The sequence below is a fragment of the Papaver somniferum genome, chromosome 1 (assembly GCF_003573695.1).
Source record: "Papaver somniferum cultivar HN1 chromosome 1, ASM357369v1, whole genome shotgun sequence".
Classification (NCBI taxonomy): Eukaryota; Viridiplantae; Streptophyta; class Magnoliopsida; order Ranunculales; family Papaveraceae; genus Papaver; species Papaver somniferum.
This window is the reverse complement of record NC_039358.1, coordinates 141005225-141031151: the sequence shown is the minus strand read 5'-3', so window position 1 is coordinate 141031151 and position 25927 is coordinate 141005225.

Below are 25927 nucleotides of genomic sequence, written 5' to 3'. Positions count from 1 at the left end.
AACATCGACATCAACAAGGATATCTGGTGGAAATCCTTCCATGGTCCCAGCATCAATAAGAATTATGGAGAAAACTCAATCGTGATCTTAGCATCAACAACGGGAGAAACATCCTCATGACATGGCTTCATCAACTAACCGTTCTCTGAAGTGTTACACATGAAGAGGGCTTCTCCAAGCACTAATGATTCATATCAAGGTATCTAGACGTGAAAATACGTTATCATGAGCATCTTCCGAAAGCTTGCATGGTGGACGGTCACAAGCCAAAGTCTTCTACAAGATGTTCTACAGATAAAGTACAACATACTTCAGCCCATGGGTTTACAAAAACGTACCAATTAGTGAGGAATAGGATAATACTTCCTCAATAAAGGATGTTCGTCTATATCTCTTCTACAACATACCAAAAGGGCGCATCAATCGGACATACGAGCTAAAAGATATGGCCTTTACTGTCAGGTCTACGAGATCTGAAAAATCTGTACGGGATTACAAATTACAAATGTTCACGCCTCGTTGGCTGACTTCTACAACTCCAAATTGAGTTATTATTTTCTCATGTGATAAATCAATCTCTTAGCTTCAAAAGTTGGAGTCAAGCATCGAATTCCGACGTCGTATGAGGTTTCTACAGCTTCTAGAGCATACAACGCGCAACCAGAGATTCGTGGACGGGATTCATAACTTCCACAGTCAATCGGTGTCCACCAGGTCTTTTCGATAAGTCCTTCATCAAGGTACCTCCAACTTCTACCACCTAGGTATTTACATTGATTTTTCTACCCGGGTCCTCCATCTAGGTCTTGACAGAAGAAGGGAAAAAGAAAGAGGGAGATTCAACAATATACTGGGGACTGTCGGTCCACCGATCATGACGATCAATTTCACATCCCAACACTCTTGGTGCCTGGATATATAGTGCTAATCATTCATCATAAAAGGAATGCTACCACCGGGACATGAAACCATGGTCATTACATCATCCCCTCTTGAGAGCAACCTCAGTTATGGTCCCATGACCAGGGTTTCAGAAGTAATGTTTCTACCACTGACAGAAACAAGGTGGTAATCAAGCACCATGATCATGTTCCAATCAAGGAGTCCTGATCTAAATTGAATAAATGGCATCAATCCTTCACCAACCGTTCAAGACACAAGCGAATGGTCTAAAGACGCAACATGAGTGTTTTACAACAAGCCCGTCTGAAATAATTTTATGTTGTCCTGTACAAACCGACGATCTGGGAGCAATTGGTGAAGAATATAGGTATGGGTAATATACCATTTTCTTCGTATGGATGTCCTCTAAAACATATCCAAAATTCACAACAATTGGAGAAACTAGCGAAGAGTTGTGGCCAAAACATTGGACCCCATGCCAGCTGTAAATTTTCTGAAGGTTTCCTGGAAGTTTACTGTTTCGTCGATTTCAGATCCTAAACAAGCTCTAAACTCAAAAATATTCTTTGAAAAAGCTTGGAAATTTCTTGGGCTTGAGGATACATATGCAGATGTCGAAAATACGACCCCAAACGAAGATTCTACAGCGTTTTTACTAAAGGCTGAAGTCTGAAATTTCCTGGTGACGTATTTCGGCAAAATTACTCGTGTATTCACATGGGTTTTCATTCATTCACTCACAAATCAGCAATTTCATACTTATATGAAGAGGTCATAGGAGATATACTTACTAGGGGAGTCTCTAAACCATTTGAGGGTTCGGCAATGTTGGAATCTCCGTTGGCAACTCCATTATCTTCATTCGGTTCGGGATTTTGGGACCTCTCCATATTCTCATATCCCAAAGAAGAGCACGCTTCATCAACATAATGCTTATATACCAATATTTCTTCCTGGGTTCGTCAACAACAATTATTATTATGTCATTCAAGGAGATGCCACGATTGCGTGCACAAAAAAGGGTACTTACATCGACTTCTTCATCAGTGTTGGATTCATGAATTGTTTACCCGGGAACAAGTTGAAGACCGTCAATCGACGGAGAAAAAGTCTGAAAAGAAGTAACAAACCTTGATCTCATGATCCTAATTACACGGGTAAAGTCATGACACAAGGAGCGGCTGGGGACTGCACGTCATTTGCTAACACCCTATAGTCCTTACTTCTGGGCTCTCCGCTCCCGTAGATTTTCCTCCATTTCCATGGAGTCTACATTGATCCGGGATCTCACTACACGATCATCCTATGGTAAAGCTAACGGAATAACCAGGAATACAACTCAGTATGAAGGATCTCTCACCACTCAGAGCACATCGTTCATACAAAGCGCAGGATTCGACAAAACAATGAATCATGGATTAAAGGTGCTCACAACAGCGTCTACAAAAATGGTAATCCTCCACTCTTACCTATTTACGTTTCACGAACTTAGTGATAATAACGTAAAACCCTCGAAAAACTTTCTCGCCTCTTCAGACTTGCCAAGATGAGCAAAATTCATTATTTAAAACCAGCACATGACTTTTCATGAAACTATGAATAATTCACATAACCTTTCATATGAACCTTCGCTGGTTTTCTACATGTGTGTATACACTATAATATCGCCAAACTCATACACACATTATTTCACCATGTATAATTGTCTACTTTCAACAGTTGTTCAAAATCAAAACATGATGTTACAAAATATGTAAATATTTAACGTGAAACCCATGTAAATTTAAAAAATATATCTACATACTTTTTCTCCTTCGCGCGAGCATCTGCCTTTGAAGCGAGAGTATATTTTCAAAAATTTGTGAACGCTCACATATCGAAAATAAAAATTTTCATGAAAGCTCATAGACAAAAAAATTATTAACAGAAGCACGTCTTTTCAAAAAAAAAAACTTTTCTCTCGTGCGAGCATTCACCCTTGGAACGAGAGTTTATTCCATTTTGTGAAATCTCACAAAGATAAAATTTTGGTTTTCGTGAAAGCTCATAAACAAAACTTTATATCATTAGACTCGAGTCTATTTTGCTTGTTCTTTAAACTAATGAACAAACGAGCTCTATTCCTAAAATAAGGATTTCCTTATTGGGCCCGGCCCGCGAATCCTAATCGACCATGGACTCGTCGTCCAAACCAGTGGATCAACACCAATTTATGCTCATCAAACGATGCTCCAATCATGACATTGAAGCCTTCATCAAGTCGTGGTTTTCTCATGCTCTCTAAATCCGGTAACGTCTCAACTTACGACTAAGTTCAATTACTGGTATTATTATTTATGGCCGGAAAATCACCATTTAATGCTGACTGAGGAACATAGCTTTCCTCAGTAAGCAGGGGACTTAATGTAGATGGTGGATTTTCGACAAGGGCTAAATTCGTAAACTCATAATTACACGAAGCTCTGATCCAGCAATCAGACGTGAGTATCGAGACATGGGTCTCTCATCGAATTCTCAACGGAGAGTACTTTCTCTCAGAGTACATGCAGATATGTAGTCTCACGACTGGAAAACGGCATATATCATGAATACTGAACACTTTCAGTGATTATTTCTATATAGTATCACGAGATGGACGGCTCTTAGACAGCTTGCTCTGCTAGTATAGAGCGATAACGTCTTCAGGAACAAACAACGAGTTTACCCTGACTATATAAAGGATATGCCTTACCGACAAGCTCATATCGGGATAATTAATGCTCCTAGTCAGCTTGCTCTGCTAGTATAGAGCAACAAAGTTAATTATTCCTAATTACAATTGCTCCTATTCCATGGTCGAATCCACGACTGGTCCCTTGGAATGGCAATAACAATTGTTCTGATTCTATGATCGAATCCACGACTTGATCTCATAGAATAGCAATAACTATATTATCTCATTACTCCGATTTCATGATCGAATCCACAACTGGTCTCATAAATGGTAATAGATAAATCTTAATTACTCCGATTCTATGGTCGAATCTACGATCCCATGGAATGGTAATGCTCACTTTATTATTCTGAATTCGTAGTCGAATCCTCAGCTGATCCTATGAATTAATAATAAACATCTTATTACTCAGTTTTGTGAATTACTCTCCACCGAATTCCACAATTAGTAATAAATAATCAACAACTGGGCGTCTGAGCTACCTCTAAGTAAGCCCCGATTCAAATGGTGAAGGTGTATTCAATGACGATACACTAACAGTCACCGCACGAACGAGTATTTCAAAAATACAACGAAACGATGAACCTATGCAAAATAGAGAAGAAAATAATAAATAATTAAAAATATTGACCAGGGTGCTGAGAGCACGGACACACGACCGACCGACCGTGTGGTGGTCAATCCCATGCCAGTTTTATATTTTTAATGCATTTTATTATTTTCCATGATTTGATGAAAATTCTCTCATTTTATCAAATCTCCTTCGTCTCGAGGAAACTCCTCGATTTCATGGTACTTCCATAAATCCATAAAAAATAATATAACATTAACGAAAGGAGTGTGGGGAGTGACCATTGGCCAACCGGCCATGCCTTGGTCCCAACCGGCCCCACACCCCATGGTTCCTTATTATTTTATTATTATTATTTCTCTAATTTCATGAAAAAACTCCTTGATTTCATGGTATTTTTGCACAAATCATCAAATAATAATAAAATAAAATAAATTATGAAAACTTGTGAGACCGGGCCTTGGCCGGCCGGCCATGCCCTAGCCGGTCCCACACACCCCTTTGTTTTATTATTTTATTATTAATTTTCCTTGAATTCATCAAATTCCTTGATTTCATGGTATTTCTCTCAAATTAGGAAAAATTCCCTCAATTCATCAAAAATACATGAAAAATACACAAAAATTAGGGAAACTCGTGGGACCGGGCCCAAGCCGGACGGCCATGCCTTCCACGGTCCCACACGTCCTTTTTTTATTATTTTAATATTTTTTTCTTCCTTTAACTCATGAAAACTCCTTCAATTCATGGAAACTCCCTAAATTCATCAAATTTCTCAAAATTCATGAATTTTTCATAAAATCATCAAAATATTATAAAATTAAGGAAAAGGCACCACGGGACCATGGTCACGACCGGCCGACCATGCCTTGACCATGGTGGTCCCACGCCTCCTCATTCCTTATTTTATAATTATTTTTCATCATCTCATGGTGTTTTCCTCAGTTTCGTCGAAACCCTAATTTTGGCATATTTTCTCGAATTGATGCTCAATTGCACGCCAGAAAATATCAAAATTCTCAGGACTGAGACGCAGACGCCTTGGGGACACGAGCACGCTATCTTGACCGACCAAGATTGGCTCTTTGGCTCACGGAAGCCGGTCCCATCAATTTTCAAAAGTTTTGACCTAATTTGCACAATTGCTCGTATTAGGTCCAAAACTCTCCCAAACACCTTGGATTTTCATGAAGTGATCGTCAGGCGGTCACGGGACAACCCAGGGCCGGTTTCATGACTCCATATTCGGTCCCTCGCCTCGTCATAATTAATTAGGTTTTCTCACCTAAGGCTCAGACGAGCATTTTTGAATAAATGATTAAGCCAGCATTTAATCATTCTTCCGCCAACAAATCGTCAACTCTTCAGGAGTTCTTCTTATTTGCTCACGTGATCATATGGACACTACATGGTTGATCCACGACCCCATGTAGTCGCTCTCTCCTTCGTCCCATGGTTGAAATTCTGACGAACCATGAATTGATCATCAATTGATCAAATTAGGGTTTCTGAATCCAAGGATCATCACTCCAGATTCCAACCTTAATAATTTTACGACGGCCTCATGGTCATTAATCTACAATTATGCTCGGCTCGACGACCAGTATTCTAATTAATATTTTTGGTACGCTGCCAATAACCCATCAGATGAGCAACACATGCTCAGACGATCAAATATTCAACAATTCATCACATGAGCAACACTTGCTCAGATGATTAATATTTGCTCAAACTAAGGAATATTGGTTCAACAATCAATATTCAACGATCCATCGAATGAGCAATACTTGCTCACTTCATCGTAAGAACTATACCTCTGTCTCATGACATGTTCAATTCATGAGTTTCATAACATCATGTTCAACTCAGCAACTACATGGACTCATCGTCCCATCAAACCACGAAGTCATCAATTGACTAACAAACCACGAGACGTCAATCGTGTTACTTGGGGGATATCACTTAGGGTTTTGGTCTGGCAGTCTACGGCACGTGTGTCCAAACACACGATGGAATGTGAGCAAGTCGTGCAATCAGTTGAAGGAATTCACGAGGTAGTGGGTGGAAAATCGACCAAGTCTCCACATGTTGAGCAACTGGTTTCAAACACGATCTCCACTTCCCCACTCCTTGATTCCATCAACTGTCACACTTCATGGAATCATGGTATCTACAATTCCAGCAATATAAATAAGTCTCTGAATCATGATTGAAACATCATCAGTATCATCAATCTCACGTCAAACTGACAACACGAGATCATCAACTCATCAATTGAGCAACTACTCTCAATTGAGCAATTATAATCATTCAGAGCTTATCATATTCATAATTCACACACCCACAATCTTTTATTACCATTGATTCGACACATTTCCCAGCTTCCCTCCTACAGATCAACCCATCCTCTCTTGTGACCGAATTTACTCTGGAACGGTCATTGATTTAGGACGGAGTACTACATATTGATCTCTTGAATCTAAAGCACCCCCTTTGCAGCGGTGCATCTGTGTGAGGTTTAACATTTCGCTCGGTCCGAGGAGTCTCCTCCGTACGGTCGTCTCCTCAATTCCTTAAAAACCAGCAAATCATTTTTCCCCATCTACAACATGATATATCTAAGTTAATGGATCATTTGCACATTAAAAATAGAATCTATAGTTTATCTACTTGTAAAAAAATTTAATGAAGGAAGATCATATGTTTTCATATTCTTTCTTAAGTAAACCTGGTGGGTGTGAATGTGAGGGAGAGACATCTGTTAAGATAGAGATACAAAAGGAGGTGTTGGCTATTTAATTTGATAATGAAAAAAGAGCTCAAAAATCAAAAAAGAAACCATTTAAAGAAACCCAATTGGTGCCTGTAGAAGATATATATATATATGAAGAATAGGGACATTTAGCATGAGAAAGTTTTGATGATGTTTGTGAACTGACGTTGATTGTGAAGGGTGGACTAGCTAGTCAGCTGGTTAGTCTTGTTATGAAGTGAAGTTAATCTATATTAACAACGATCGACTCAAAGGATAAAGTAGTGGATTGTGGATCGAGGTACGCATGGATTGTCATCAAATCAGGTGGGAACTCTGTAACCTTCTTGTAATCATTGAGCTTACTTTCTATTTTTGCGAGCATAATGTGATTTTACTATTTGAATGAGTGTATATTGTGACTGCATATATACGATGATTGCTTTGAATATAATTGTGTGTGTTATAATATGCGTTATGTGATTTTCCCGCGAAGAGTGTTTGTGTTTCCCCACGGCTCCTAGCTAAGTTAAGTAAGGCGGTAAGTCATCCGTCGGCAATAGTATTAATAGGGCGATAAGTCATCCGTCTGAATATTATTATAACTATTTCATTTAGTAGGGCGGTAAGTCATCTGTTTGATTATTATTATATACTTTTTTATTTTGGGGAAATCACTCGTGTGTATATTATACTTGTTTGTCTATCTTCCTGATCTTGATGGTAATGTTCTGAATCATAGTTTGTATGGGCACTCTATGTGGACGATGTTATTATTATTAGTTAGAGTTGCTCTCGTGTCGTCTTCTCCAATGAGTTTGGCGAGGTTAGAGTGACACTTGCTTTATGATGCACATAAATTGCTGAATGATTAGTTTCTTCTTGTTTCTTTCAATTTCTGTTATTCTTTTAGAACTGTGATGCATGTTAGTCATTACTTGAGAGTTACATGTTTCCATTGAACACCCTTTTAGGATGATGTGCTCACTCGTTTCCACTTCAGTTTTCAGTTACCAGAAGAAATGGTGCACGTGAAGGTTCGCAAAATTGAATACTTAAACGTGCAAACGTGCACCTGACGGTGAATGTACTTGGACCGGCTCTTAAAGGTGGAAATTAAGTCAAACTTTGACTTTGGGATTGACTACTCATTTGACCCATTTCGTAATTTATTTAGTACAAATATGGACTCACAAATTATCATTAATTAGCAAAATAAAAACAGTAGTATAGGTGGGGTTAGCCCACATGTCTTAGTGTAATTATTACACATGTTTGCCTATAAACATGATATATCTAAGTTGATGGATCATTTGCACATTAAAAATAGAATCTATAGTTTATCTACTTGTAAACATTTTTAGTGAAGGAAGATCAGATGTTTTCATATTCTTTCTTAAGTAAACTTGGTGGGTGTGAATGTGAGGGAGAGACATCTGTTAAGATAGAGATACAAAAAGGAGGTGCGGGCTATTTAATTTGATAATGAAAACGGAGCTCAAAAATCAAAAAAAGAAACCCATTTAAAGAAACCCAATTGGTTCCTGTAGAAGAGATATATACGAAGAAGAGGGACATTTAGCATGAGAAAGTTTTGATGGTGTTGGTGAACTTACGTTGATTGTGAACGGTGGACTAGCTAGTCAGCTGGTTAGTCTTTTTATGAAGTGAAGTTACCCTATATAAACAACGATTGACACAAAGAATAAAGTAGTGGATTGTGGATCGAGGTACGCATGGCTTGTCATCAAATCAGGCGGGAATTCTTGAACCTTCTTGTAATCATTGAGCTTACTTTCTATTTGCGAGCATGATGTGATTTTACTATTTGAATGATTGCATATTGTGATTGCATATATACGGTGATTGCTTTGAATATAATTGTGTGTGTTATAATATGCGTTGTGTGATTTTCCTGCGAAGAGTGTCCGTGTTTCCCCACGGCTCCTAGCTAAGTTAAGTAGGACGGTAAGTCATCCGTCGGCAATAGTATTAATAGGGCGGTAAGTCATCCGTCTGAATATTATTATAACTATTTCATTTAGTAGGGCGGTAAGTCATACGTTTGATTATTATTATATACTATTTTATTTTGGGGAAATCACTCGTGTGTATATTATACTTGTTTGTCTATCTTCTTGATCTTCATGGTAATGTTTTGAATCATAGTTTGTATGGGCACTCTATGTAGACGATGTTATTATTATTAGTTAGGGTTGCTCTCGCGTCGTCTTCTCCAATGAGTTTGGCGAGGTTAGAGTGACACTTGATTTATGATGCACATAAATTGCCGAATGACTAGTTTCTTCTTGTTTCTTTCAATTTTTGTTATTCTTTTAGAACTGTGATGCATGTTAGTGATTACTTGAGAGCTACATGTTTCTATTGAGCACCCTTTTAGGATGATGTGCTCACTCGTTCCCACTTCAGTTTTCAGTTACCAGAAGAAATGATGCATGTAGTTGCAGGAAATCCTACACTACACCCCTCATATGATTTCATTGTTAATCAACTCATTTTTAGGTTTACACTCTTAATTTTATTGATTAATCTTTGAATGTTCTTACAAGAAAAGATAAAGAAATCAAGAATGATCTCTGCTCTGGACTTTCTCTCTCCTATTTACTTGCTTCTTACTCAAAAAGATCTCTCCCTTTCTTTACAACTCGAACGACTATTTATAAAAAAATACATAGTGGATGACAGCTAATCTGTCCTTTATTTTCGGGTATGGTTTGCGACATTCTCGCAACCTTACAAATGTTAATTTTGCAAACTCTTTAATTTTCGCAGAACTATCATATCTTTCTCGTGATCTTTGCTGACGTCATTTATTTTATCATTTCTCAAATTGTTCTGCGACGCTGTTATGCTATGTCATTGATAATTTCGCTGAAACATTGTCGTTGCGAGATTCTGATCCTACATCTTGCCTCTTCTCATATCTTCTCTGCAAAGTAGAGAATGATGTGAGAAATGCCGCAACTGCTTATCTTTTCATATTCTGCATTTATCACACGTATTCTTTCTTCCATTTATTTCTCGACACGTCTTTTATAACCGTTACTTTTTAACCGCTTATATCTTTCCGTATTAACCGTGTTTATTCTCTCGAGGATAAATTCCATCTATATATATATTCCTTTTGATGAGTGCTAAAAAGTGCATATTTCTATATATTTTTCTTGGCATTTAACTCATCTTTTGTGCATTAATTCTACATTTTATCCCATATTCTGTATTTTCATTGTTTTCAAGAATAAATATTTTTATTAATTAATTTTGTATTTTTAGGTACCAAATAAAGACTAGATGAGTTGCGGAGCCAAAAGAGCAAAGACACGGGAGAAAGCCGGTAGAATCTCTAGCGGAAAAGAAGTGAAGAATGTGTTATGGAAGACTCAAGAATAAAAATGGGCTTAAAAAGGAAGAAATTGTTCTTAAAGAAGAAGTGGGCTCAAGATTACCTAAGCCCAAATCCAATTCCTAAACCCAAAATTCAATACCCAAACCCGTTTTCCTTCTTAACCGTAAGATTGGATCCATTCCATCATCCAACGGTCGCTGCGTCATCATGCATCAGATTTCGATGCACCTTACCAACACTACAGCACCTAACTCCATCTTGAGCCGTTAGTTTCGTTGTATTTTTGCATCCAACGGTCGCTCATAATCTGTCTCCATCTCGCCGTTAGATCCGTTTCAGAAGTTATCATCCCACGGATTCCCTTCACAAAACATCAAATTTGATGATCCCGTTTAACACCTAAGCAACCTAACCCTATTACCCGCACCAAACGCACCCTTCTGCCAAAACCCATCGAGCCATCTCCTTCTTCCCCTCTTCTGAAACAGCGACGCTGTCTCCATCACCACCATCTTCTCCCCCAAATCACTCCACCATCTTCTCCCCCCAAATCATTCAACCATCACCACTCGAGCCATCATCACTTAGACCTACTTTTCTAGCCACTTATTACATCACCTCCTAATCGTTTCATCTCACAGGAACCCTAGGTTGGGAGTTGATGAAATAGGTGAGGTTAGAGAATAAATCGAAGGCATGGGTAGTATCAGCAGACGACAAGGAAGCATGGGTGAGAGATATCAATCGTTTTCAGAGATTAGGTAAGGATTTTTTGTAAAACCCTAATTTTACTGATTTGGGGATTTTAGTTTTTATTTGGCTATAACTATAAAAGGGTGTTAGGGTTGTAAAATTCGGCATCTCTGGACTAGCCAGTAGACATTTTGAAGAAATTTTCATTACAATTTCAAATTCAGTCCCTTTATCATAGTTGACAGTTGAATGTTATGTGTATGTTATTTGAATTATCTTGTATGATGAATGCTTGTGTATGTGATATGTTGAGCATGAGCTAAGTAGCATTAAGTTAAGGCTCAGTTGAAGCCTTATGCACTGTCAAATGACAAGTTGCTAGGATAGTTAACTCCTTGCCCTGTTTTGCTTGAGCAATGGGAAGAGGTTAATGCTCATAGTGCCTGTGATTGATTGTTCTGTCAAAAGACAGTCAATGCTAGGGGCAAACTAGTGAGCAAATTAGTTTTCCTCCCATTCTAGATGTATGCATAGGATTTTCAACTCAACCTAGAAATATGTTGTTTGATTAGTACACAAGGTGGATACTAAGCCTTAGCTTAGCCACAATCCCTTTTACAGTCACTTAAATTCAGTTCTGTTTTGCTTCCTGTTCAGTTTATCTCCTTACCTGTTTTGCTTGTTTAATTCCTTGCAATTTGTAGCTGTTGTGCACTGAAATCAGTGCACAAACTCCCCCTGCCCTTGGCTTACAGCCTTGGTTCCCTGCTATTTTTATTTTATATCCTCTGCCATTTAATCTTTGCTGTTTTGCCATCTTGTGTTAACTGCTTTGGTTTGTTAACTGTTTTGGTTCTTTGCATCTGGCATATTACCTTGCCTTGCTCACTGCCATAGTTCCTTGTCTCCATTGCTAGCTTAGGAAAATTTCTCGTATGCTCCCTCTCCCTGTGGACTAACCCCTTGCTTATCTTATATACTAAAACTTGGCCTTGTATACTTGCAAGTGTTCTGTGTGTCTTTTCTAAGCACACCAAGTTTTTGGCGCCGCTGCCGGGGAGTGGTGCTGCCATCTGCTGATTTCCTTTGCTGTCTTTCATCTACCATTGCATCTCTGTCAAGATCACTGCATGCCATTCATTCCTGCCCTGCAATCATTGCACTTGTAGCCTGCTATCATTGCACACAATCATTGCACACAATCTTTGCAGCCAATTTCTGGACTGTTGCTTTTGCTGCAGCTGGGACTGGTGAGTTTCTGCTGCTGTTGAACCTGGCCAAGGAAGCTGCTGCTGCTGCCAGACCAAGCCCAAAGCTAGTGCATCTCTGCTGCTGGGCTGTGCTGCTGTTGCTCCTGGGCTGTTGCATCTCAACATGTTGCTGGGCTCGTACAACTGATCTGGGCTGCTGCTAATCTGCGAACTGGGCTCCTAGTCTGCTGCTCCTGAGCTGGGCTCTGTTCCACCTGTTGTTGCTGGGCTTGAGCGCGAAGCTGCTAAGGACGATCCTAAAGCCCAACTGGGTTGTGCAACTAAAAGGGGACCAAAAGCCTATTTTTGGGCTTCCCTCCAAAAATCAAGTAAGCCTAACCCATGAGTTAACCCACTAGGGCCTCATTTAAATTCAAATTCGGGCTTGTAATAATTAATTTAATTATTTATTTGGGATTGTAATAATTTTTATTTTCCTTTATTTTTTTTTTATTTTTTTTTATTTGAGACTGTAATTATTTTTTGTCTTTATTTTTCTTTTATTTTTCTTTTTCTTTTTCTTTTTCTTTTTCTTTTATGGGCTTGTCTTAATTATTATTATTGTTTTTATTTTCTTTTATGGGTAATGCTAATTTATGCTAGGTTTAGTTCAAAATTTTTTCCAAAGCCCAATTTTAAACCAAAAACAAAATCCCTTATTAAAACCAAAACCCACTCAAAACCAAATCATCAAAACCCATTTTAAACCAAAATATTGGGCCTTTTTGTGGTCCAAAATTGTTTCCGATTGCTCTGTCTGACCAACATGTTAGTTGAGGTACCTACAAGGACATGATTGTGACCTATAGAGACCAAACAAACAGACTCGTTAGAATTAATCAAGAAGAACCTATCGAAATTCTGAGTTCTGAGGTAGACAGCCCAGATCAAACCGAAACAATGGGAGAACCCCGTACCCTCAAGGATTATATGTACCCAACTAGAGCCAGTCAACCTTCTTGTATTGTGCTACCCGAGGATAATGGCCATTATGAGCTGAAATCGAGCACAATACAGATGCTTCCTATTTTTAGAGGTGTTGAGAATGAAAACCCGTACCACCACGTGAGAGAATTCGAGGAAATTTGTGGAACTCTGCGTTTCACTCAAATGTCCGACGAAATCCTAAAGTTAAGGCTCTTTCCTTTCTCCCTGAAAGATAAGGCAAAGGCCTGGCTTTATGCTTTACAGCCTCAATCCATCATGACATGGGATGACCTCATAAAGGAGTTTTTCAAAAAGTTTTTCCCGAATCACAAGACTGCGACAATTCGTCAAAGTCTGAATAGCTTTGTGCAATTAGAGGGTGAGACCTTAGCTAGATACCTGGAGAGATTCAATGAATTATTGCTCCAATGTCCCCATCATGGTTTTGAAAAATGGAGACTTGTGCAAACTTTGTATGAAGGTCTAGATGTGTCCACCCGAACAACTGTTGAGTCGATGTGCAATGGTCTATTCGTAGACAAAACTGCTGATGCGTCTTGGGACTTCTTGATTGAAGTAGCTGAAAAGACACAACAGTGGGAATCCATCCGTGAACCCAGAAAGACTACATCCGAAGCGAAGGCTTTTAGGATTGAAGCAGATTTCGAGGGAAGAGCAAACATGGCATCAATAGTTAGGAGATTAAAAGAGTTAGAACTACATAAAAATTCAAAACCTTCCACCACTACTCTCCGAGAACATGTCGCTTCGTCTGTATGTGCCGCTTGTAACGATCCCAACCATCAATTCCAAAATTGTCCCGATTTGCTTGCAGTCCAGGAATCTAGGCTTGAACAGGCACATGCCATGTTTCAAAAACAAGAACATAACCCCTATTCACAGACCTACAATCCAGGATGGAGAAACCACCCTAACTTTTCATGGTCAAAAGGACCCACTCAGGGAGGACCATCTCAACCCAATCAGAGCTATCAAAACAATCAGGAATATCAGAACAATCAAGGTTATCAACACCCGAGAAACCCTCAATAACAATCAAACTCTCAACAACAATCATATCCTCAACACAATACCGACAAGAGATTATCCGCCCTAGAGGAAATGTTCCAGAGTCTGGTGCAAAGTCAGAAAAGTCTTGATCAAAAGATGGGTCAAATCTGTGATTGCATAGGTGAGAGAGAAAAGGGTAAACTTCCGAGCCAACCCCAACAAAATCCAAGGAGTGTATTTCAAACAGGCTCTTCATCCTGCAAGGAAACCTCTCCAGATCAAATCCATGCCATTACCACCCTCCGAAGTGGTAAAGTCATCGAGAACAAAGTGGGCGAACCTAATGAATCTGATACAAATTCCACGCTGTCTCCACAACCCCAGAAAACCAAAGAATCTGAGCAAGTTGGAAAGCCTGACAATTCTACTGCTGTGAATGTCCCTTTGCCAACTCATTCTCCTGTTGCCCCATTTCCTCAAAGATTGATCTATCAACAGAAAAGTACCCATTACAATGAGATGTTAGATCTGTTCAAGAGAGTCAACATCAACATTCCTTTTCTTGAAGCAATCAAGCAAATCCCTGCTTATGCCAAATTCCTCAAAGACTTGTGTACTCAAAAGCGCAAGCTCAATGTGCACAAACGTGCTTTCTTAGTTGAGCAGGTGAGTTCCATCATTCTGAACAAAACTCCACCCAAGTTTAGGGATCCAGGATGTCCAACAATTTCTTGCACTATAGGAGAACACACGGTCAATAAAGCGTTATTAGACCTAGGTGCAAGTGTTAACCTACTGCCATATTCTGTTTATGAGCAGTTAGGTCTTGGGGAGTTGAAGCCAACATCTATCACTCTACAACTGGCAGACCGATCTGTCAAGATTCCTCGTGGATTGGTCGAAGACGTTTTGATCAAGGTTGACAAATTCTATTTTCCCGTAGACTTCATTGTCTTATACACTCAACCTGTACAAAACCCAGACTGTCACATTCCAGTCATCTTAGGACGTCCTTTCTTAGCTACGTCCAATGCGATTATTAATTGTCGTAACGGAATGTTGAAACTGTCTTTTGGCAACATGACGATAGAATTAAATGTGTTCGATATTAGTTAACAACCTGTGAATCTTGATGATGATGATGTGCATGAAGTTAATATGATTGAAGGATTAATACAAGATTCGTTGACTAACATTCTATCCGTCGACCCCTTTCAAGCATGTATGGAGAACTTTAACTCAGATTCCTATGATGATGCATACTGTAGTGACGTCCTATCTCTGCTCGAATCTGTACCTCAAATGGACGTCACTGAAAGGAAATATGAAGTGGAACCACCCTTACTCTCTGATTCCAAGCTCATTCCATCCATTGTTGAGCCACCCAAGCTTGAATTGAAAACATTGCCTAGTACGTTGAAGTACGCATTCCTAGGTTCTTATGATACTTTACCTGTCATTATTTCATCATGTTTAGACACGAAACAGGAAAGTAAGCTTTTAGAAGTACTTAAGGAACACAAGGAGGCATTAGGATGGACCATCTCAGACCTCAAAGGAATAAGTCCTACCATTTGCGTGCACCACATTAATCTCGAAGAGAGTGCCAAACCATCTAGGGAAATGCAAAGGAGACTTAATCCTAACATGAGAGATGTAGTCAAAGGAGAAATCCTGAAACTGCTTGATGCGGGTATCATATACCCAATTCCCGATAGCAACTGGGTTAGTCCCATTCAAGTTGTGCCTAAGAAGTCAGGCATTACTGTAGTTCAGAACGACAAGAATGAATTAGTCCCTACTCGTACAACCACAGGATGGCGAGTATGCATCGACTACAGGAAGTTGAACACAGTAACAAGGAAGGATCACTTCCCGCTCCCTTTCATTGACCAAATGCTAGAACGTGTGTCTGGACACAGTCACTACTGTTTTCTAGATGGCTTTTCCGGTTATAACCAAATTCACATTGCTCCGGAAGATCAGGAAAAAACTACATTCACGTGTCCATTTGGGACGTTTGCTTATAGACGTATGCCCTTCGGGTTGTGTAATGCACCTGCTACTTTTCAGCGTTGCATGATGAGCATTTTTTCTGACATGATAGATAGTTTTCTCGAGATCTTTATGGATGATTTCTCTGTTTTTGGTTCCTCGTTTGACGAATGTTTGAAGCATCTTGCCCTAGTGATATCCAGATGTAAAGAAAAGAACCTTTTTCTAAATTGGGAAAAATGCCATTTTATGGTGAATTCAGGAATAGTTCTAGGACACATCATCTCAGAAAAAGGAATTGAAGTAGATAAAGCTAAAGTTGACCTCATTCAACATCTACCACAACCTCGCTCTGTGAAGGAGATCAGATCATTTCTAGGTCATGCTGGTTTTTACCGGCGATTCATCAAAGATTTCAGCAAAATCTCCAGACCTCTGTGCAGTCTTCTCTCCAAAGATGTTGCCTTCAATTTGGATGCTGCTTGTGTGAAGGCATGGTAGGAATTAAAAATCCTTCTCACCACCGCTCCTATAGTCCGACCACCCGATTGGAAGCTTCCGTTCGAACTTATGTGTGATGCCTCTGATTATGCTGTTGGTGCTGTTTTAGGACAGCGAGTTGATAGACTACCATATGTGATATACTATGCTAGCAAAACCCTTAATGATGCCCAACTCAATTACTCAACTACCGATAAGGAATTGCTTGCCGTCGTTTTCGCATTAGACAAGTTTAGATCTTATCTGATAGGGTCTAAGATCATCATATACACAGACCATGCGGCTTTGAAGTATCTTCTTTCCAAGAAGGATGTGATGTATTTTCAAATGTTGTAGTAATAGTGGTAAAGGGGTTCTTTTCGAACTTGTGAAGGTAACTTTTTTTTTAGATTTAATTCAGTTGTACGAATAATAATAAAATAGCAAAGTGGTCGAAGTCTTTTTTTTTTTGGGGGGAAACTGGGGCTAAGGATTCCACTTTTCTACCAAAATAAAAATGATATTACTAATATTTATTATGCAGATTGTTCTTTTTAAATAGTTTTAATTATTGCAAAAACTGATTTTATAAAATAATACTCGTAAGTTAAAAGCATGGAATATCAAAAACTTCTAAGTCCAGCATAATCCATCAATCAAAATAACAAGTATTTAATAAAAATCTTTGGAAAATCCTAAATATTCAAGGCAAATAATTAAATAAATTAAGTTGCATAAATAATAAAAATAGATATTACCAATTTTTATTGGTGGAATTGCTTCCTCCGTCGCCCCAGAGAATAAAATTAGCTCATCATGGTGTAATTCATCTCAAAATATATTATTATTGCTCCAAAGTTGATTACAAATGAGTAAAAGTTGCAACAGAGAAATCGCAACAGAAATTCCTGTTGCGAAGACGATGTTGGACTGTTAAAGAGAAACAAATGGTGACGGAAACTTAAATGCTGTGGTTTACTTCTCTGTTGCAAAATAGGATGAAGAAACTCTTGCGAAAGGGTTGAAGGAACCGTGGCCGATTCCTGTTCTTCACAGCAGCAGCAGGAGCAGTTTCTGTCAATCTTTTCTATCGATTATTCTGGCTTCTACACTCCTCCTAAGGCTCTCCAATCACTTGCCTTATACACGCCTCAGAACTCTTCCAATGCTAGTAGAACTCCTCCATGCACGCTATAACTCCAGTTTTGCTTGCTTACAGTGCGTGTTGCTCTGTTTTGGTTTGGTGAATCATCACGCGTTTTCCAGCCAATTCCGATCAAACCCACTGACCAAACTGTCTTCGTTAGGATATATCACATCTTCCTACCAAGTTTGAGCCATTTAATCGCACCACAACACCTTCATTTTGTCGATTGAAATTCTGCCAGTTGATGAACCAATTTTCCCGCCAAAATCGAAATTCAAATGAAGAAGAGGTGTCCTGGGGTGCCCCTTAGTAATTAGGTTACCCCTTATCCAAAAGCGAGAGTCCGAATAACACTTGTCCTCCGGGTGCCAAAATCAACTTTTCGAGCCAAATTTTCCAAAAATGTTTATTTCCTAAAAATACATAAAAACACAATATTAGTACAAAAATAGAGTTCCAACAATACGGACATTGAGGACAAATTAGACACAAAAATGTGTCTATCAAATACCCCCAACTTATTATTTGCTAGTCCTCGAGCAAAATTTATTCTTGAAAAGTGACCGAGTTAATCTCGGGTGGGTTTATCAGAGGTGTACCCACAAAAACCAATACTCCAGTCCCTAGCTATCTACGCAGAACCTTGGAAAGCACTAAAGAACCTCCTTGGTTGGCATACAATTATTGACTCTAAGAGGAAGAACCCTGATGCGAAATTCCAATTGCTGTACACGAGTTTGCACTCAAGCATACTAAAATTCATATAAGTGACAGAGCTCTACTAAGATAGTTTCACGATGGACATCATACTCGGAGTCAGACTAATCACAAGAAAAGATTAAGAAGATGGAAAGAAAAATGTAGATGGTTGAAAAGCGAACGGTGTTTCCCATATCTGTCTGAAGGCCTCTGCCAAGATGAACCTAACCTAAATGACTGAGATACCGGTCTGACTAATATTAACACACTGGCATATACAAGGGAACCAGTGGTCAATAACTTAAATCTAGATCAACAAACTGGCAAATACAAGGGAACCAGCAGTTGACTACACATAACAATAATCATTTTTTTTTTTTAACTTAACGGCATGAATAGATCTTTTGGATCCAAGCGCATGCTTCTTGTCGGCAGATTACACGATAGTTCCCACGGGTCCTGCATTCCACGCTTGCTTAGGCGACGGAAACAGGGAGAACACACGCATATTGCTATCCAAGTGTTAATACTTATTCCGATTGGTCTAACTGGTCCGGTCTTTTTTTTTTTTTTGGTAACTCAGTCACTCTATTTCACCCTAGCAAAGGTAACAACTTGAATCGTGTGCCCCACCAAATCACTTGAAACAAAAGAAAACTAAAAATAGAAAGTGAAAAGGACTCGACAAGATATGGCGAAACTATCATGTTATTTCTAACACCTGAGCTCTGTGCTTTTATGAATAGACTCTGTAGATGTTTCCATCTAGTCAGATTGGTTCCTCAACTCCTAAAACAAAAATGTTTCCATCCACTTAGATTGGTTAGTGCTATCCTAAATACGCATAAATTTCTAGGCTCTGGAGTTTATTTATTGCAACTTAAAACTAACAAAAAGTTTCTTCCCCACCCCCAAACTTAAATCTAACATTGTCCTCAATGTTTCTAATGAAAGAGCATTACCAAAAGTAACAAAACACGAGGAGAAGTTGGAAAGATAGTACCTGGGTGAAGAAAATCAAAAACTAATATACAACATACAATCCGCCTCGATGGTCAATCAAGGGTAAACAGGGTCCTCCAGAGGGACCTCCTCAACATCACCTGTAGGAAAGGGCTCTAAAAAGGGTTTCAATCTCTGACCGTTAACCTTCGAAGAACTACTACCATCCGGTGACTTAATTTCAACAGCTCCATGAGGATAAACAGTGCGAACAATAAAAGGACCCGTCCACCGAGAACGCAACTTCCCAGGGAAAAGATGTAAGCGGGTATCATACAGAAGAACTTTTTGACCTGGAGAAAATGTCTTTCTTAGAATATTCCTATCATGCACAAGTTTCATTTTGTTCTTATACTCCTTCGCACTATCATACGCATCTCTACGAATCTCTTCCAACTCATTGAGCTGGAGTTTCCTATGGTCTCCTGCCTTGTCGAGTGAAAAATTTAGCTGCTTAACAGCCCAATAAGCTCTATGTTCTAACTCAACAGGTAAATGACATGCCTTGCCATAAACAAGCCGATAAGGCGACATTCCAATAGGGGTCTTAAACGCAGTACGGTAAGCCCATAAGGCATCAGTAAGCCTAGAAGACCAGTCTTTCCGATTAGGATTAACTGTTTTCTCTAATATACGTTTTATCTCCCTATTAGAAACCTCAACTTGACCACTAGTCTGTGGATGATACGGGGTAGCTACCTTATGAGTGATACCATATTTCTTCATTAAAAGCCTAAAAGGTCCATTACAAAAGTGCGACCCTCCATCACTAATTATAGCTCGCGGTGTACCAAAACGTGTAAGTATATTTTCTTTCAAGAACTCTATCACGACCCTATGGTCATTAGTTTTACACGCAACCGCTTCAATCCACTTAGAGACATAGTCTACAGCGACAAGGATGTATAGGTTACCAAAAGAATTAGGGAACGGACCCATAAAGTCAATACCCCACACATCAAAGACCTCAACAATCAAAATCGGGTTCAAGGGCATCATGTTCCTACGGGAAATGGTTCCTAATTTCTGGCAACGTTCACAAGTAACACAGTAACTATGGGAGTCTTTAAACAACGAAGGCCAATAGAATCCACACTGCAATATCTTAGCAGCAGTCTTCTTAGCACTAAAGTGACCCCCACAAGCATGATCATGACAAAAGGAAATAATAGTAGACTGGTCACTCTCAGGTATACATCTCCTAATAATCTGGTCTGGACAATACTTAAACAAATAAGGATCATCCCAAAAGAAGTGCTTTACCTTGGCTAAAAATCTAGAACGATCTTGTTTACCCCAATGTTGGGGCATTCGACCAGTAACAAGATAGTTCACTATATTCGCATACCAAGGTAATTGGGTAACAAAGAACAATTGTTCATCAGGAAAGCTATCCCTTATAGGAAGGGAATCATCTGGGGAATTAACAACTAGCCTAGACAAGTGATCTGCTACAACATTTTCAGCACCCTTTTTGTCTCTAATGTCTGGAGAAAACTCTTGCAACAACAGAATCCACCTAATCAATCTAGGTTTAGTATCCTTCTTAGACAAAAGATATTTTAAAGCAGCATGATCAGTATATATGATGATCTTAGAACCTAAGAGATAGGGTCTAAACTTGTCTAAGGCAAACACAATGGCTAATAGTTCCTTCTCGGTAGTGGTATAGTTCAACTGGGCATCATTCAGAGTTTTGCTAGCATAGTAAATCACATGAAGTAACTTATTTTCTCGCTGACCTAGCACAACACCAATAGCATAATCTGAAGCATCACACATGATCTCAAAGGGTAGGGTCCAGTTGGGTGCCTGGACTATGGGGGCGGTAGTGAGTAATGACTTAAGCTTCTCAAAAGCCTCTAAACAAGCATCATCAAAGACAAACTTAACATCTTTTGCAAGCAAATTGCAAAGAGGTCTAGACATCAAGCTGAAATCCTTAATGAAACGACGATAAAAACCAGCATGCCCTAAGAATGACCTAATATCTCTTACGGTTTTTGGGACCGGTAAAGTTTTAATAAGATCAACTTTGGCTCTATCTACCTCTATACCCTTTGAAGATACAATATGCCCTAGAACAATTCCTGAACGAACCATAAAGTGACATTTCTCCCAATTAAGCACTAAATTCTTTTCCTTACACCTAGTCAAAACTAATGACAAATGATGCAAGCACTCATCGAAAGATGAACCAAACACTGAAAAATCATCCATAAAGACCTCTAAGAACCGTTCTACCATGTCAGAAAATATGCTCATCATGCAACGCTGAAAAGTTGCAGGGGCATTACATAGCCCGAAAGGCATGCGTCTATACGCAAAGGTACCAAATGGACAGGTAAAAGTGGTTTTCTCCTGGTCTTCTGGGGCAATAACGATCTGATTATATCCAGAGTAGCCATCTAAAAAGCAGTAGTGACTATGTCCAGCTAATCTCTCTAGCATCTGGTCGATGAAGGGAAGGGGAAAGTGGTCCTTCCTAGTGACCTTGTTCAATTTCCTATAGTCAATACAAACACGCCAACCCGTGGTCACTCGGGTCGGGATTAACTCATTGTTATCATTCTGGACTACAGTAATACCAGATTTCTTGGGAACAACCTGAACGGGGCTGACCCACTTACTGTCTGAAATAGGGTAGATGATGCCTGCATCTAATAGCTTAAGAACCTCGGTTCGAACTACTTCTTTCATATTGGGGTTTATTCGACGTTGCATCTCCCTAGAAGGTTTGGTGTCTTCCTCTAAATAGATCTGATGCATACAAACAGTAGGACTTATACCCTTAATGTCTGCTATGGTCCACCCTAAAGCTTCCTTGTTGTTTTGAAGGACGGTTACTAGCCTACTTTCCTGATTTGTATCTAAGTCGGAAGAAACAATCACAGGTAAACTCTCAGACGGGCCTAAAAACACATACTTCAGGGTATCTGGCAATGGTTTTAGGTCCAACTTAGGAGGCTCTTCTAAAGAAGGAACTAGTGCAGACTTAGAAACTGGGAGTGGTTCGAACTTAGGTTTCCATTCATTACTAGTATCTAACAAAGGGGTTGAATCTAACAAAGCATTCACCTCATTAATCACCTTATCATCATCAAAATCAATCCCAAAGTGAGCTAGGCATTTCTCTAATGGATCTTCTAACAAAGTGTTTGGTAATGACTCCTCGACTAATGTTCCTATCATGTTCACCTCTTCTATATTCGAGTCATCTAGTTCAGAGGGTAGCTTACTAATATTAAAAATGTTCAGCTCAATAGTCATATTACCAAAAGACAAATTCATAATACCATTTCGACAGTTAATGATCGCATTGGATGTAGCTAAAAACGGGCGACCTAAAATCACTGGTATTTTGTTCTCTGGGTCAGGGACAGGTTGGGTATCTAGGATAACAAAATCCACCGGATATATAAACTTGTCGACCTCTATGAGAACATCCTCGATCACACCACGAGGAATTTTAACGGACCTATCAGCTAATTGAAGTGTCATCTGGGTAGGTTTCATCTCACCAAGTCCTAGCTTAAGGTACACATGGTATGGCAGTAAGTTCACACTGGCTCCTAAGTCAAGCAATACTTTCTCAACACGGTACTTACCTATTGTACAAGCAATGGTAGGGGACCCTGGGTCTTTATACTTAGGAGTAGTGGTATTCTGAATAATAGAACTCACGTGACTAGCTATGAAGGCTTTCTTCTGGACACTGAGCTTACGCTTTCGCGTACACAAGTCCTTAAGGAACTTGGCATAAGAGGGAATCTGCCTAATTGCATCTAATAATGGAAGTTTGATATTAACCTGCTTAAAAACCTCCAATATATCATTAAAGTTGGACTCCCTCTTAGTCGGAACTAACAGTTGTTGGAATGGGGCTCTGGGAACAAAATCAGACTCAACATGACCCTCATTGGTCTCTTTAGAGACTCTATCAGTCTCTTAATTCTATGGTTCAGACGGGTGAACTACAGCATGTTCACTATCAGGCATGGAAACCTTGTTGTCTACTTTCTTTCCACTCCTAAGGGTTGTGACAGCATTCACATGATTGTACGATTTCTCCCCTTTGGGATTAGGCTCAGTATGACTAGGGAACTTTCCATCTTCTCTCTCACTTATAAACTTAGCTATTTGTCCTACTTGAAGTTTTAATTCGGCAAGACTTTGAGAATTATCCTTCAATTCTTGCCTAGTTTCTTGTTGAAAGCTCATGTGGTTCTTTGATAGCATTATGAGATTTTCCTCTAAGGAAGAGATCTTTTTCTCGGAAATGTTCTGAAACTGAGTTTGACCCGAAAAGTTCTTAAAACCAAATCCTGGGGGAGGCTGAGAATTACTAGACTGTCCTTGATTCTGACCCTTAGACCAAGAAAAATTAGGATGGTTTCTCCAACCAGGATTGTAGGTCTCTGAGTATGGGTCAATCTTCTGACGGTTCTCAAACCTAGCATTATTATAGACAGCATGAGCTTGCTCTTCACTAACCTGACCTTCCCAAAATGAATTATCGGGCTCTATTCCACAACTAGAGACTTGAGAGGCTCTATTAGGTTCAACAAGGGACCTATTTTTAGACTGACCCATTTCCAAAGCTTCTAACCTTCTAGACAAAGCAGCAAACTTAGCATCAGACACAAAACTCGTATCTACCACATTGGTGCTACTTCTATTGACCAAGAGTCTTTTAGGGGGTTCAACACAAGATTCCCACTGTTGGGATTTTTCAGCGATAACTTCTAAGAAGGTAAAAGCATCATCAGCACTTTTACTAGTGAACTCACCAGCGCACATAGACTCAACCATGGCTTTGGTCGAATAGTCTAAACCATCATAAATAATTTGTACGAGTTTCATCTTATCAAATCCATGGTGAGGACACTGAGATAGGAGATCATTGAATCTCTCTAAAAATCTATAAAGAGACTCTCCCTCTTGTTGCACACTAGCACTAATTGTCTGCCTAACAGTTGCAGTTTTATGCTTAGGGTAGAATTTCATATAGAAAGCGGCAATAAGTTCCTGCCATGTTTCAATGGATTCGGATGGTAGGTTGTTCAGCCAGGTCTTGGCTTTATCTCTCAAGGAAAAGGGAAACATCTTAAGTTTCAAGACTTCATCAGTAAGGTCTTTTATTCTAATTGTCCCACAAATTTCCTCAAAGTCCCTAATATGGAAATAAGGGTTCTCATCATCCTTTCCTAAGAATATAGGGATCATTTGGAGAGTACTAGGTTTTATCTCGAAATTAGCCGTAGTGGCTGGCAATTTAATGCACGAAGCTCGGTTGGTCCTAGTTGGGAACATGTAATCTTTCAAAGTTGCCATCGCTGGCACAACAGAAGTACTAGGGGTTATGAGATTTTCACGAAGAGACAGATTCTCAAAACTGAAGTTTCCAAAAACAGGGCTCTCAAAAGAACAATCTTCGAGCTCCCTGCTTAAATCAGAAGAACTACTAGGTTTTTCGCTAGTCAATCGACCTAGAGTATTTCTTTTCCAAGCCCTATTAACAAAATCGGGCATACACTAAAAAAATCAAAAAAAATAAAAATCCTAACAGGAAGGTTCTAGCAATCACACAACAGGCTGACTCGACTTTACCACAACAAACCTAGAGATTTCTAGCAAACAACAAGCATGATGGCTCCACTTAGATTGTTTCTAGACCAGCTTCTATCTCTCGAAGGGGAATTCGTTACAATTTAAGCAAACCCCTCTGGAATCAATCCGAGTCAAAGTAAGTTGAATCGAGGCGAGGGAAGCTAAAGAGCTTTGATACCCAAGGCCTCACCGCAGTACAAGGCGGCGCAGTCACGCATTCAACTCACAGAAACCGTCATGAACTTCGAAGTATGCTAAAAGAATAACCAATATCCTTCGAAAAATTTTCCTAATAAGCTCGATACCCTATAGGTCTCTTTCTAATCAGATTTTAAGGCTTAGGTTCGCGTGAGGTTTTGTTTTCCTAAGGCGGGCAAGAAGGGAGCGGTGATGAAATCCGAACCCTTATCTTGTCTAGGCCAGGCCTTGCCCTTTACTAGGAAAATTAAAGACAGTCCAAATTCGTCCTCAAACAATTAGCACCTTAAGGCAGACAGTAACTCGCTTGCAGGGGAGTCGCGAGTGTTTCGATGGACTTACCTCCCGTTCCAGACGGGGTATGAACCGTTGTCGTCGACTCGGGCCACGACTCCTATGCCGTGTGCGAACCCGAGGGGCCGAGGTGATATTGTAATCACCGTCCTTCCCTGCACACAGTTTGTATTTAACTACCCTTCCGTAGGGTTTAAAAAAAATTAATAATAAAGTCCAAGAGTCCAGTCCAAAGTCCAAATAAAGTAAAGTGCAAAAGAAAAAGAAAAATAACCTAAAAAAAAAATATAAAAAAAAATCTCTCTCTCTTTTTTT